This window comes from Labrus mixtus, chromosome 12 (assembly GCF_963584025.1).
Source record: "Labrus mixtus chromosome 12, fLabMix1.1, whole genome shotgun sequence".
NCBI classification, from domain to species: Eukaryota; Metazoa; Chordata; class Actinopteri; order Labriformes; family Labridae; genus Labrus; species Labrus mixtus.
Window position 1 is genome coordinate 3156882 of NC_083623.1, and position 5000 is coordinate 3161881.

Sequence of the window (5000 nt, forward strand, 5' to 3'; positions counted from 1 at the left end):
CTAAAATGTGGAGCCAGTGGTCGGATTTGAACCTGGGCCGCCCGCTTATGGGACCATATTATCTGTACATGGGGGGGGGGGGGCGCACCAACCAATAGGCCACCATCGCCCCAACTAATTGTAATGTAATGTAAAAAAGTTGTTAAATGGCATGCAATGAATCCTGGGTAATATCCAAAGGATGCAGAGAGACATATTTGTAGGCCTGATGTGAAGGAGCCTTCGATCTGGGACAGCCTTTGACCCTTCGCTGTGACGCATCGACCTTCACTCTCAATGCGCACTCCGAAGGCCGCAGCCCACTCACATCCCGGATCTCGACTTAAAAAAAAGCCAAGATTGTGCAATTAACCGGAGCATCTAATTAATTAGCCGGTTTGTATAAAACCCCCTGAAAGCGTCAGAGGGGTCAGAGACTGAAAGGCAAACAGGAAGTGCTCATTGTAAACATCCAGCAGCAGCTTACAGCCTGACGTCCACATCAGAGTCTGACCTGACGCACTTGTGTCCGGTGTCGTGCTCCCGGGGATTAATCCTGACGCTTTCTGCTGCTCTTCCTTTCTCGACCTCCGGCTAAAGTGGTTTATGATGTGGATAAAAGTGTTGGCCTGTTCACAAGCTGCTCATGTAAAATCCTCATTAGGACTTATTATTGTTGCTATGAGAGGGAGCGCGCAGACAAAACAAGTGAAGAAGAAAAACAAGCTGAAATGTGAAACATGTTTGATTTCTTCAATCAGCACAACTTTAGTGGACCGTCTTTGGACTGTGAGTCATGATATGTTAAACTGAGATGCCCACTATCTCGTCTCCATCGTATGTTCATTCAAAATAGTCATCAAGCTTTTTTCTGGAGAACCAGCTGACGCACACACAGCGACGGGAACACACAACATGCTGTCAAATAAAAAAACAAGAGTGTGGTGGATTAGCTGTCTGGGGCAGGAGGATTTTCATACTGTACACAAATGAGTATAGCAACCTGCAGGAGGGGGGGGGGGGCACAAACCAGTTCTGTGGAAGCTGTTAGCATAAATGTAAAGCTCGGTTTCATGTTGTAAAACAGCTGAAACATGTGTCTTTGTTATCAGCGCTAAAGCATGCAGCTCTATGTTCCCACAGGGTAGGGTTAGGGTAAGTTAACCTAACCCTAACTGATACAAATTTATGAAAAAGGAAATGTGGGAACTGTGGGAACATAGGGCCTAATTTTGGAAAAAAAATCTTAGAAATGTGGGAACATAGGGCTGTGGGAAGATAGGGGCGCTCCCAAGATGCTAATGCTAATAGCTGATTAGCATCTTCCTCTCTGGGAGTCTAGAGTCACATCTTCAGCCACATCATCCAGTTTAAATGAGGAGTGTTATCTGTGCTGAAGTAAAACGATCAACTCAAGGCCTCAGACACACATCGCCTACTCACCCGTCTGCAGAGCATCACACACACACACACACACACACACACACACACACACACACACACACACACACACACAAATGCATGCACATGCACTGAGCACGTGCACATACCAAGAAGCAGCAGCTCACTTCACTGTCTGAGAATTTGTGAATGGAAAAATGGTTTAACACACTTGGCGGTCCAGCAGGACTTCCTACGCTTCTTTTCTCTAGGAGGAACTGTCTGTCTGTCCGTCTGTCACACATTTCATTTCCTTTATATGTCTGGATGTTTTCATGGAGTCTTTTTCCATTAGTCTGTCTGCTTTCTATTTGTTTACCTGTCCGTCTGAGTGTCAACTTGTCCGTCTGCCTTCCTCTCTGTTTGTCTGACTCCTCTATCTGTCTGTCTGTCTTCTTTGCCTCCCTCTGTGCCTGTCTTCCTGACAGGCCGTCTTGTGTTTGTGTCTCATCTGTCACCTCGTTCTTCTTTCCTCTGTCGTCGGTATTCGGCTGACTTGTCTGTCACTCTTTTTTCAGGAGGAACAGACGGACATCTTTCTTCTCTGTCTCTTTCTGTGTCTGTCACGAGATTCAAGACTCAAGATTCATACAAATGAATGCAAAGTTTGATTTCCATGAAGTACATCAGTGAACTAAAGATGAAGGTTTACCATGACTTTACATACTTAAGAGACTTAATGACTGAAGATGTTTTTTCACATTTGCACAACCACAACATCTGCTCACGTCAAATGACACAACGCTTTGATATAACGGCAGAAAAACTGCTTCCTTGGCCATGTTGGATCCCTGCAGTGTATTTCATACATCATCCATCCATCCATCCATCCATGTTCTTCTTTGCTTACACAGTGGCAGCAGGCTTAGCAAGTTGCCCCAAATGTCCCTCTCCCCAGCGACGTTCCCCAGCGCCTCCTGGGGGATCCAGAAGCCTTCCCAGGACAGGAGGGATATATAATCCCTGCAGCACGTTCTGGGTCTACCCCGGGGTCTCCTCCGTGCCCAGAAGACCTCCAAAGGCAAGCAATTAGGAGGCATCCCAATCAGTTGCCCAAACCACCTCAACTGACTCCTTTCCATTTGAAGGAGCAGCGACTCTACTCTGAGCTTTCTCCAAATGTCTAAGCTCCTCACTCTGTATCTAAGGCTGAGCCCAGACCCCCTCCAGACCCCGTCCAGAGGTCACTCATTGGAGCCACTTGTTTTTGCAAATTCATTCTTTCACAGACTACCGAAAGCTCATGACAAAAGGTAATGGTTGGAACATAGATGGACCATAAATCAAAAGTTTTGCCTTCAGGCTCAGCTCCCTCTGCAACATGACGGTCCGACACAAAGCCCAAAAAACTGCTGACGCTGTCAATCTTATGATCCGTTTTACCAACAAGACCCCGAGATACTTTAACTCCTTCACTTGAGGCAGGGACTCACTCCACAGCCGAGGGAGCAATCCACAAAGAACCATGGCAACAGACCCAATGCCTGCTGGAGGACCAGACCTGAAGCCAACAGAACAACATCATCTGCAAAAAGAGAGACATGAAACTCTGAGGTCCCCAAACCGGACCCCCTCCTCCTTTAACTGTGCCTTGACATCCCGTCCATGAAAATCAGAAACAGTATCAGAGACAAGGGGACAACATTTGAGAACATTTGAGAACATTTGAGAAATGTTTGCATGTGTGGAAACAGCTTAAAATATGAAAAAGGGGGTTCGGGAATCACTCAGGCTGAAGAGGCTGAAGGTGTTAGTGTGCACATTTGAATGTGCACACTTTTTTTCCCTCAACAAGCGGCTCAGATAATTATTTAAACATGTGTGAAAAGAAGCTTACAGAAACAGACAAATTGTATTTCAACCATAAACTGTAAGGTTGCTCAACTTCCATTGAGAAAAAGGATGGTGTAAGAACAGAACAGCAGAGAAGCCGCTCTTCCTTTGTCTCATTGGTGAGTGTGTTTCATCAGAGCCAACATTTAAAACCAAGTTACACAACACTGCAACAATAAAGAACAACCAACCAAGTGATTTTTAAGAGTAGAGCTGAAATCACTACTTTTGTGAATGGAGTCTGGTGGCTTTGAAGAGGACAATTATGCAGCTGTAAACGTAAAAATAAAAAAAAGAAGGAAGCAGCTTACATTAAAAAAACAGGGATCCTCTCTGTGATGCTGTGAGACTCTCAGAATAATGATCAGGCAGAAACAAGAACTTTAAGTTTAAATTGATCAGGTGCATTAACTGCATTTACGTCGATTTGCTGTCGGCTGAAAAAATCCATCAAAGCATGAAAACGCCGACACATGTAGATTACAGAGCTTCTATTCAGAATACCAGAATCACCTTTTTGTCAAGGTTTAAGATGTGAAGCTGAAAGTGTCTCATGAAAGTGTTTCAAGGGGAAGGAGGGGACTGATAGTCGTGCAAAAAGAGACACATACAGAGGAGAGTAACGGAGGATTGAGAAGACGAGACGAGAGCATGTTTTAGAAAAAAATAAGAAAATTAAAGAGAAGAAGAAGAGAGGAAAGGCTGATGAAGGGGATGAAAACAACAAAGGAAACATACAGAGAATCAGAGTGTGTGGAAGTGTTGGAAAAAGTCCCAAAAATAAAATTAAAGAAACACACAACAGACTGATTGAAGAGGGGGGGGGGGGGGGGGGGGGGGGAGCGACGTAAATAAAAGAAGACGAGGCATAAAGAGCGAGAGACGGTAAGGAGAAAAAACGGACAAGAAATCACTCTCAGGGTCACGGCTGTGTGTCCATGTGTGTATTTCTGTGTGTGTGTTTGTGTGTGTTTGTGTGTAGCAGAGTTATACAAGGGAGGTCCCAGCAGCGAGGGAACGTGCAACATAAATACACACAGACACACACACACACACACAGTGTAACCTGTTTTCTTGTAAATCTCTGTTCCGGCAGCTTGAGGCGACTAACACCCCAAATGTGTGTGTGTGTGTGTGTGTGTGTGTGTGTGTGTGTGTGTGTGTGTGTGTGTGTGTGTGTGTTGTGGTGGCACCCCTCAGTTAATAGAGGGAACTGACACCACTGTGTGAGACAGTCAGCTGTCCAGTGGGTGTGTGTGTGTGTGTGTGTGTGTGTGTGTGTGTGTGTGTCCATTTACAACAGCACCCTGGGAGAGTGGAAGGTGATGAGAGATAGAAAGAGAGAGAGAGAGAGAGAGAGAGCGAGCGAGCGAGAAAAGAACATTTCTGATTAAGTGCTTATGTCACCCCTTGTCACACACACATACACTAACACACACGTAAACATGATTACCACATGCTGTCATCTGCGGCTGCTGCATTGCCACGACAACGGCGGACGAGGACATCCCCCCCTGCTTGGTTTTACAACGGATACAAACACGCTAAAAACGTGCACGCACAAAAACACACACACACACACACACAAACTAACAGTCCTCAGACGGTCTCAAAAAAAATGAAAAGCATGAAAAATAAAAAAAAGGAGATAGATAGACGGACTGTACCTGGACGACTCTCTCCCTCTCTCTCTCTCTCACCGAAAGCATTCCTCTGTGTTCAAACTCCCTCCTTCCATCGCCACGGTA

The 5000-nt window shown here is 45.4% G+C and overlaps 1 protein-coding gene across 2 annotated transcripts in view; it reads right to left on the reverse strand.

The window, feature by feature from the left end:
- hivep2a (HIVEP zinc finger 2a) overlaps window positions 1-5000 on the reverse strand; it is a 113963-nt gene that overhangs the window by 70675 nt on the left and 38288 nt on the right. Inside the window, exon 1 of one of the 2 annotated variants that reach the window (XM_061051527.1) lies at window positions 4920-5000. This exon is cut by the window's right edge and continues 620 nt beyond it. The exons of the other annotated variant lie outside the window; for it this stretch is intronic. The gene's annotated coding sequence lies outside the window, so the exon portion shown is untranslated. The remainder of the gene's footprint in view (window positions 1-4919) is intronic. 2 annotated transcript variants of the gene reach the window in all.